The following is a 10768-nucleotide window of genomic DNA, read 5'->3' as shown; positions in this document are numbered from 1 at the left end:
TTTCAATAGATGTTTTTAAAAAAAACTCATTTCCACACCACCTGGTGGTAGAGTAAGCGGCGCGTTTTTTATTGTGGTTTCCCCTGTAGGCCTAATCCACTTGTGATAAATTTTATTTCGAAATTTAGCGCAATCTCCTCCGCTTTGCTGTTCCTGATGGACCAGGTATTATGACTTCGTCTTGAGCATCGATCGAAGCATCTAGGACCGAAATTTCGTCCGTATCATCTGCGCTGTGACTATCAGATTCATCACACGTCTCTTCATTTTCGATTTCATCGAAAGCTTTTTCAAAAATAGTCGCCGTTTCTTCCTCTTCATCATAATTATATGATGGAACTGGCGAATTATTACAATTACCACTACAATTTGCGCATATAACGGAGCATTTTAATCCAGCTTTTCTGCATCCACAGGCTTTCTGACATCCTTTTTTACACTTGCAGGAAATAAGTTTCAATAACGATTCTGGAGCGGGGGGTTGGAGCATCGTAACAGGAATTAGTCCATTTTTGTTTCTATTCCATCCCCATTCTTCTGCATTTTTTTCATTCCCGTACCACTGCTGAACCTGGTGATAGGCTCGGAATGAATGTTGTCGTGCTGCTGCTTCTGTTGGTGGCAATGATGCAATATTAAATTTACCTTTATATGCTGATTTTGTGAAGCATACATATCTATTGTAACGATTTAGGCGTTACGTTAATAAAATATGGATCCGCGAGTTTACTTATTATCAAATCAAAGGCGTGAACAAAAAATATCGTGATAAATGCTTTTAATGCAATATACGTGTTTCTTGTTTAAAGTCTGAAACAAGACTGTTTTTACAATAATATCGGTTGGCGCAGCAACCTTATTCTTCTTAAAGACATAAGAGGTTTATAAACGTCTTTTATCTATGCTGACTACTAGATCATTAAAGAGGGGCAAAACGGGTGATTTCACCCTTTGTAACACTACTCCCCCCTGAGGAAAAGAGTCGTCTCGACTCGGGAAAGATAGAACAATTATAAAAATAGTCTAGTAGTCAGTGCTCAAAGGTGAGTTGGAGCTGTGGCTCTAAAAATTTAAGAACTCCGTTTTTTACTATCTGGCATTTGCCACAGTCTCAAGGTAAACCACAGAAAACCTTGAGCAGATAGTTGAGCGTTAAATAATCTCAAAAATTTATGTGCCATGTTTTATAAAGGTAAGTGTTATTAAGTGTTATGTATCTTCATGAAGGATTGTCCAAACAAAACAGGTTCGGGTGGAATCATCGAGGCAGGAACCGAAAATTCCGGGACCAAACAGGATAAAGGCAGATTCCTTTTTGAAAATTCACACAGGAAACAGGGAAATAGATGGGTGACTGATCCTAGTCTTCTTTAGAAACAGCACACCCTAGAGTTTTGGAAGGACAAATGTGAGTGATGGTATAACTAATCAAATTCACTAAGTGAATTTGAGAAAATGTACGAATAAAAAAAATTGAATATGTAATCAAAAGAAAAGAAACGATCTTATCTGAATCATTTCCGTGTATTTCTTCAAAATAAGTCCACCAGTCATCCTCAGGAATCGGGGAAGATTGGAAGGAGAAGGCTGTGTCAAATCACCTGAAAAAGTGCTCACAAAAACTGACACTTAAGGTTAATAAAATGTGAAAATCAAGCAATCGCTCATCGACCTCGAAAAATAATCGTGGCTTTTTTCACATTAATGAAAGAAACCAAAGCCTGTCCGTTACAAAACTCGATTCCAGAGAAGAAGTTTCTAGAAAGAAACAATCGAAGAAAACAAATTTCAAATTGATTAGCAACGCAGAAATAACAAATCATTACAAGAAAAGTAGTCGTTAAAGACAGTTCTTTTTCGAAAAATGGATACAAAAGAGCATACTTCCATGAATGCGGCTATGTTGGTAAAAGTATTCCTTTTCGAAAATCTAGAAGAACTTAGCGAAATAGAAAGTTCAAATTATTTTAACTCTCTATGGAGAGAGATGTCCTGCGGCCAACTAAACGCAGTTTCTGAAATAGGAAGAAGCGGCTACCTATGCCAAAGCTGCTTTGAGTCACAGTGAGTACATCATATCGAGTAACACAAATAAATTATAAGAAAATAATTTTTGTTTCAATCATTTCTTTTTAGCTCTAAACCCGAATTTCTTCTACAAGAAGTCTCCCTTCATCTGACCTTTCTCAAAGAAAAAGCGCTATGTCGCTCATGCAAACAAAGTCTTTTTGACATAGTAAAAAAAACGGAAGGATGCGAGGGATGTGATAATGTAAAGGAAGAAATGAAGAAAATTTTAAATATTACTCGCCATTTCCCGTTAATGTAGTTTAATTTCAAAAATTAAGTTTTAGTTATTATAGTTTTTTTTTTTGTTAACCAAATTTTTTTTTTTTTTTTTTTTTTTTTAAGAATAAAATTCTTTCAATATTAAATTCAAAGGTTTAACTTTGTCCGTGTGTCATTGCAAAACAGAAGCTAGAATAAACTTGATCGGCTGCAGATTCTGCATTGATAACCAAAACAGGAGCCGATAAAGAAGAAAAGGTTTGTTTTACTAACCAATCTTCATGAACCTCATGGATAGTTCTGAGTAGCTCTAAAGAAATACTCGATTCTTCCTCACGAGAACGGGAACTGACTCGAGCGAAAGAAGTTTCTGGGGAAACTCGCAAATAAACAATCAAATCTACTCTGAGCTCAGACGAGCGAATGAGAAGATCAAAATTTTTTGTCAATAAATGAGATTCGAAGTCGCGAAAATTACCTAACCTTCGACGAGCTTCTACAAAACAAGTACTACTGAATATCGATCTTTCCATCACCTTTACAGGCAATGAAGTCGTCTGCAGATGTCTATTTAACATAACCATTTGAGCGAAATGCTGAAAATAATAGCAATAACGATCTGGGTTCTGATACATCAAATCTAAAAGATTAATTCCAGCTACATTTCGATATTCTTCAAGAGGTTCTAAAAGTGTACAGACCTGGCGATCTGCTAAAAACCTCTTGGTGAAAGTTGTTTTTCCGCATCCGATATTTCCTTCAATAATAATCGTAAGCGGTCGAGTTTTACTCAAATGAATTCCGAAAGGTAAATTCTTCTCCCAATCGATAACCGACTGTAAAGAAGGTCAAATCGATCATAGTCGTCAAGGGTGTTCGTTTGAAGATCTAACCTCGAAGGACGTCCCTGGTTTTGGAGAGATTGTTCCAGGTTGATCCTCTTCGAAAGGAGCAAGACGATCCAAGTGAACCACTTTCTGACGCGAATGAGGAGATCTTCGGATTCTATAAACAACATCATTTATCCGGTTAACCACTAAGTAAGGGCCTTCCCAATTTCTTTGTAGCTTTGGACATCGTCCTTTCTGTCTTCGAGGTTGACAAAGCCAAACAGAATCTCCAGGATTAAATTTTAAATCTCTGGCTCGAATATCATAACGAGTTTTCAATTTATCTGAAGCCATAGAAATTCTATTCCTAGCAAAGTGATGAATTTCTTCTAAACGTTGTTGTAATAAAAAAGCATAATCTGTTTGATGCTGTCTTTGCACAGGAACAGGGCCTTTCTCCAAATCTGACGGAAGTCGAAGATTTCTTCCAGTAAGCATGAGGGCTGGCGTCTGCTTCGTCGTCTCATGAATCGCAGATCTGTAAGATAAGAGGAAGAAAGGGATCCAGGAGTCCCAGTCTCTCTGATTCTGCTCTACGAAGGACGACAAATATTGTAGCAAAGTTCGATTCAGACGCTCTATCATGCCATCAGATTGCGGATGCAAAGGAGTTGTACGAGTTTTTCTAACCCCTAAAATCTGAGTAATCTCTTTCATTAAGGTTGACTCAAAATTTCGGCCTTGATCAGTATGAAGTTCTAGAGGAACTCCGTGTCTACAAATAAATTCTTTAACGAATGCCTGTGCTACAGTAGAGGCTTCTTGATCAGCGAGAGGAACCACTTCAGGCCACTTGGTAAAATAATCAGCAATAACCAAAGCATATTTATTTCCAGAATGGGTTATCGGGAGAGGTCCAAGAATGTCCATCGCTATTCTTTCAAATGGAGCTCCCACGTTGTAAATTTGAAGAGAGCTTTGTCCCTTCGCTCGAGGTCCTTTCTTTGCCGTGCAGATTCGACATCTTCGACACCAATCTTCAACGTCCATCCGGCAACGGGGCCAAAAGTAGAAGTTGCGAATTCTGCCTAGAGTTTTATTTGAAGCGAAATGTCCGCCTGCAGGAGAATCATGATAAAGAGCAAGAATCTCTGGAACTCGTGACCTGGGAACCAAAAGTTGCCACCTGATTTCTTTCAAGTCTGCAGATTCCCATTTTCGGTATAAAATTCCATCAATTAAAAGAATAGAGTCCCATTGAGCCCAATAAATTTTCAAATCTGGCTCGGCTAAAGATATATCCTGCCAGTCTGGGCGAGTTTCTGCTTCTTTCCAAGACTTCACTTGATTCAAAGTATCGTCTTCTTGTTGCGATTTTCTCCATTCCTCCTGGTTATTTTCAAAAGAAATCTTCCGTATTATAAGAGAGGGGTCACGATTTTTCTCTAATCGTGCACACTGTTTACACTCTGGCATTTCCTCGCAGGGTCTTCGAGAGAGAGCATCGGCGTTTCCATGATGAATTCCTGCTCGATGACGAATATCAAAATCGTACTGACCGAGCCTTTCTAACCATCTAGCTACCTGACCTTCGGGAGATTTAAACGAAAGTAGCCACCTGAGAGAAGCATGATCTGTACGTATCAAAAATCTCCTGCCGTACAAATAATGGTGAAAATGTACTACGGTCTTAACAACAGCTAAAAGCTCTCTACGAGTGACACAATAATTCCTCTCGGTTTTACTCAAAACTCTGCTGAAATAGCTTATCACTCTCTCCTGACCTTGAATTTGTGACAGAACCCCGCCTATTCCTGAAAGAGATGTATCCGTATCTAAAATAAAAGGAATTTCGACCTCTGGATAAGCTAAAATCGGCGAAGAAATAAGATTTTCTTTTAATTTCTTGAAAGCCTCTTCGCATTCCGGGGTCCAGTCAAAAGGAATCTTGATTCCGGTCAAGGGATGGAGAGGTTTAGCTATACTAGCGAAACCTTTTACAAATCTTCTGTAATACGTACAAAGGCCTAAAAAGCTTTGAACTTGTTCTTTATTCTTAGGTGTCGGCCAAGAAGAAACCTTCTCTATTTTGGATGGGTCGATCTTCATACCTTGTGCTGAAACGATATGTCCAAGGAAGCCTACTTCTTTCTGGAACAGATGGCATTTTTTCGGGCTCATTTTCAGACCTGCTTGCTTCAGCCTAGCGAAAACTTGTCTGAGATTTTGAACTTCTTCTTCAAAGTTCTTGCCAAAAACGATTATATCGTCTAAATAAACGAGGCATATTTTGCCCGTGGGCCCATGGAGAACAGCCTCCATCATCCGTTCAAAGGTAGCCGGAGCATTACTCAAACCAAACGGCATAACCTTGAACTGCCATAATCCTCCTAAGCCCGTAACAAAAGCTGTTTTTTCTTTATCTAGAGGATCCATTTCGACCTGCCAGTATCCGCTCTGAAGATCTATGGTGCTGAACCAAGTTGCACCAGCTATCAGGTCGAGTGTCTCGTCGATTCTGGGTAGAGGGTAAGAATCTTTCTTCGCTTTATCGTTCAGCTTCCTGTAATCGATACAAAATCGTTTGGATCCGTCCTTTTTGTTAACAAGGACGATTGGTGAGGCCCAGGGACTAGACGATGGTTCAATCACATCGTTCTTTAGCATGTCTTCCACAAGTTTCTTCACCTCCTCTCGGGCGTTGAGAGCGAGTCTTCGAGGAGCTTGTTTTATTGGTGAACTCTCTCCGACGTCGATCTTGTGCTTGACAGAAGTACATCGGCCCTTATCACCACTATCTTTGGCGAAAGAATCTATAAATTCTAGCAAAAGAGATTTAAACGATTCTGCCTGAGCCGAATTTAACGAAATCGAAGATTTCTCAACAAGGCTTTGTAAATGCGAAGGAAAACGTTGTTGCAAATCAACCTCCGAAAGTTCTATTTCTCGAATTCTAGGAGGAGTCCAATAAATTCCATTTCTATTTGTACAAAGAGTTATTTCACGATTGTTTGAAGCTAGCGAATTTCTCTTAGTCGAGATAACACAGTTATGAGCTGTAAGAAAGTCTATTCCCAAAATACCTTCATCCTCTATATCTGCTATAAAAACCTTATGTGGAGAGTCGATACACCCAAAAAGGTTAATTTGGACAGTAGCCTGTCTCAAAACCGGGGTCGTCTCTCCAGTGGCTGTTCGCAGAGAAAAAGAGGGAACAATCTGGTCATCGGATTTAAAGAGATCCGATCGAACTACGGTTACTTCCGCGCCTGTGTCTATTACCCATAGACAATCGACGCCATTTACAGTACCGCGCGCGTAAAGACCAGACTGCCGTAGACTTCTAATTAAAAATTGCTCTCTAAGAGGGCTTTCACTACTAACAATCTGCGATGATTTTCGCCCTGACAAATCATCTAGAATTAGTTTTTTGAGTGAGTTCCTGTTGAAGAACTCGATTGAGGATTTGCCTCCCCTATTTCTATATTTTTCTTACGCCAATTATAAGAATTTGGATTCGAACCTTGCATCGGTTTTCCACTAATTTTCTTAATTAGAAAACAATGATTGGCGTCGTGACCTGTTTTTTTACAAAATATACAAGTCAAGCTAGTTTGACTTGTCACGACCACGTTTTTATTTATACGCTGGTTTTGTTGGTTTTGAAAAGAACCTCGATTTCTTGGTTTAAAATTGTTACTGTTTTTTCTATTTTTATAATTTTGAGGTTTTGGCTCCTCCGAGTATTCAAAACTCTGTCTTCCTGAGGTGTTTTCGGACACCTCAATCCGACGAAGCTTGTTCAGCCCAAAATATTGCTTTCTCATTGCCTCCACCTCGAGGGCTTTGGCCGTTGCCTCCCGCAAAGAAGTGAGGCCCGATGTTCCAACGGCCATTTTAATTTCCGGATCATTGATTGCATTTAAGAAAGCTTGCGTTGCTAATAAATTTCGAGACGGTTCGTGGTCTGGCAAAGCTATACGAGAAAGCCGTTCTATATCCTGACTAAGAGACGCGAGGTCTTCGTCTCGTCCTTGTCTTCTTGTCTGTAATTGTGCCGTGTACAGTTTCGTTAAGTGGTCATTTCCATACCTCAACTTTAATGCAGAACTAAGTTTTTCATAATCAGAGATTTCTCCCTCAGACAACGCCGTTAAAACATTCAAAGCCGGCGTTCGAAGACAGGAGGCAAGACTGTGGGCCCTCATGGCGGAGTCCCACTGATTATGTTTAGCAATTGTATTAAACTGGCGTTCATAATCTGCCCATGGAATTTTTCCGTCAAAAATTGGCGGTTTTAAAGGATAAAGAGGTTTCTCATTAATCTGAGAAGCAACCTCAGGAAATCTCGAATTATTTAATTGATTAAAATGAGAACATTGAGGCCGAACTTGAGTCAAAGACTCGGAAAAACCAGCCTCATTATTTACTCTCATTCTACTAATTGGAGATTCATCTACTCTCCTAATAAAAGGCACAGACCTTGATTCAGGAACATCCTGGAATCGACCTGGATGTTGAATCTGTCGAACAGTGGGAACGGGAACAGGAGAAGGAACAGGAGAGGGAAGCGGCGTAACAACTCTGGAACCTCGTGGGGTGACAGCCGGTTCTCCTGAGCCATTCACCTGATGAACAGCCTGAAGAGCCGCCACAGTCGTCCGGAACAGTTCGTGTGGACTGGTTTCGGATCGTTCTTGTGCCTCTCTATCAAGCCTGCGCTGTTCCAGCTGTTGTTCATGTTCTTTTCTTCGCTGTTCTTGTTGATCAAGAAGCAGCTGAAGAAGTTGCTGTTGTTGGCGCTCAGCAGCCTCTTGCTGTTGAGACATGATCTTCAGCAGATCAATTTGAGAGATTGTCGAAGGAATTGGAAGAGGGTCCACTGAAGGCGATGGAATTGTTTCAGGGACCCGCGGATTCTCCATAATGAAAGGTTCTTCTCCGCTTCTTTCTCTTCGTCGTGAGCGCGTCAAACGACTGCTACTCATAATTAAAGTTCGTGCACTGAATTGACTCAGTTAATAAGAACTCAAGATCCCGCTTCTGACACCAATTGTAACGATTTAGGCGTTACGTTAATAAAATATGGATCCGCGAGTTTACTTATTATCAAATCAAAGGCGTGAACAAAAAATATCGTGATAAATGCTTTTAATGCAATATACGTGTTTCTTGTTTAAAGTCTGAAACAAGACTGTTTTTACAATAATATCGGTTGGCGCAGCAACCTTATTCTTCTTAAAGACATAAGAGGTTTATAAACGTCTTTTATCTATGCTGACTACTAGATCATTAAAGAGGGGCAAAACGGGTGATTTCACCCTTTGTAACACTATATTCGTTTAAAGACATGGTTTTTTTATTTTTCACGTCACTGTAACCGTATAATCGAAGGAGAAAACGTTATCCTACTTTAGCAATGATCTCTGGATCAACGTTCGGATTTTTAAATACCTCAATAACCTCGTTTGAATCAGGATTTTTTCGGAGTATATTAATGAATTTCATTTTTCCTTGATTAAAGAGTGCACATGTGGTATCACAGCCACTGAAGGCATGCAAAAATAAAATATGATCTGCAGCTGTGTTATCTATGATACTTTCAGTGGAATATATTTGTTGGGAAATTTTTCCTTTTCCTGGTTTGAGAAAGTACACGTTCGATCTCGTACATAGAGCTGTGAAAAGAATCAGAAGATCTATATCTTCGCCGACCACTATTACGGTATCGAATGCTGCTGAAACACTTATTGCGGTATTGATGATTAGTGTATCCGCATCTTCCGTGGCTTCTGAGACCATGAAATTTTTCGCTTCAAATTTTGTTTTCAGCATTCTAATGAGGCGGTTCTTGTTCGCATCATTCCCCAGGAATTTATCTTGTGACACAGTTGGAATCATTGTCTCGTCGAAGAGTATGTCAACTGAAGCAGCTATTCTTGATCGTTGGGATCGTTCTGCGTATTTCGTACTACGGGTTGCTACATCTTCAGGATATCCGTCGAATACGATTATGGCATTGGATTTATATTTTGATCGAACGTACGTGATGTAATTACTGCAAATAGATGAAAATGGTTCACCGCGATGCCAAATGACTCGGTGTAATAAGTGCCCTCCGTCGATGACATACATTGTATCACCAAAATTTACGTCTCCAGAATGTTGCTTAAATGCTTTATACATCGAAGATTTTACGCATTTACGCATGCCTTCGCCATTGAAAAGTGATAATGGAAATGGAGCAAGTTCGTACGCAAGAAAGTTTTTAAGTTCCTCTTCAGATTCTTTTGCAATACACATTCGTTGGAAAATTAATAATGGATTAATCGGAACAATTTCACCTTCTATTGGGATGCCTGCAGTCATAACACCAAGTGATTTTATTCTGTCATTCCGCTTGAATTTCACCGTATGAAAATCGCTGCCAATGATTTTAGAAATGCCAGTGCAACCAATTTCTTGAGCCATGTAACAATTTACGTTTTCATCTCCAACAACTCCAGTGCTTATTGACATGATATCCTTTATTTCTGGAAAAGGTGAATGGTTGGACAACCAATCCATTAGCTTTTTTACATCGTCATTGTCGCGGCTTACTCGTGAACTTCTCATTTCGACGTGCTGCTCGGAACCAGAAAAGGTAACATTGCAAAAGTTTTCTACTTCGTCGCAAATATTGTGCAAGAATACCATTCCTAAAGTCCACTTGGAAAGCACGCTTTCGTTGACTCCTCGTCCATGAGTAAGACCACCAGGGCATTTCATCGTCCTCATCAGCGATTGCTCAATTGTCATATCAGACCATGTGCCACACCAAAATTTGTCAGAACGTCTAATTGTAAAATATCCTTTAGTTGTAAAAAGTTCATATTCTTCAGCTGACATTCGTTTCTTCAAATCCGACATGTCCTGCAAATATAAATGGCAAGATTTAGCATATAGGAAGTGGCCACTAGCATGAAAATAAGGTATCATTTTCTGAATAGTGTCGAGATGTATATTCCAATTGCCCATTCTTTCCGCTTCAATGAATTGTTTAACAAGTGTAACCATCCGGAAATACTGGACCCATAATTTTGCTGTACGGCCACGTTGTTCAAATGTAACCAATTGACTCTCAAATTTCTCTGCAAGTTCTTGACAGCATTCTTCTTGGTCCGCCTCGAGTACCACTGATCTGTCGAAATTGTACAAAATTCTTTCTAATTCTGCATTGAGATCGGGTGTAATATCTATTGATTGTAGAACAATTTTGGCAATTGAAAGATGTGTCAATATATGTGCTCTTATCGCACGTGAATACGCATGTCCTGTCATAATTTTTTCAATTGAATTAGTTGCGTAAATAGTGTTAAAAAGCTCTTTTAATCCACTTCCAGTCATTATGTATCCAATTGATCCCAAGATGGACATTAACAAATGAAATCCACCGAGTCTTACGACAGTATTACTTAATTTGGAGTCCACATCGTACGAGGAAATAATGTCCCGCGCTTTGAAATACAGGGGCTGGTCAAATGTAACGAAACAAGTATGCTGATGTAATGATTCACATTTTTCAGAAGCAGATAAGAAAGCAGTTAAAATTGTGTCGTAATCACTCGGTGGAGCATTAATGAAGGGCAAGCATCCTACAAATGATTTTT

The 10768-nt window shown here is 39.5% G+C and overlaps 1 long non-coding RNA gene across 1 annotated transcript; it reads left to right on the top strand.

The window, feature by feature from the left end:
- Nucleotides 1-1702: 1702 nt before the first annotated feature.
- On the top strand, nucleotides 1703-2223 carry LOC124301676 (uncharacterized). Its single transcript, XR_006907533.1, has 2 exons — nucleotides 1703-2064; nucleotides 2137-2223. It is a non-coding gene; the product is annotated as an uncharacterized LOC124301676 (long non-coding RNA).
- Nucleotides 2224-10768: the final 8545 nt, after the last annotated feature.

Source organism: Neodiprion virginianus, chromosome 3, assembly GCF_021901495.1.
Source record: "Neodiprion virginianus isolate iyNeoVirg1 chromosome 3, iyNeoVirg1.1, whole genome shotgun sequence".
Taxonomy (NCBI): domain Eukaryota; kingdom Metazoa; phylum Arthropoda; class Insecta; order Hymenoptera; family Diprionidae; genus Neodiprion; species Neodiprion virginianus.
This window is presented reverse-complemented; position numbering and strand designations above follow the sequence as displayed.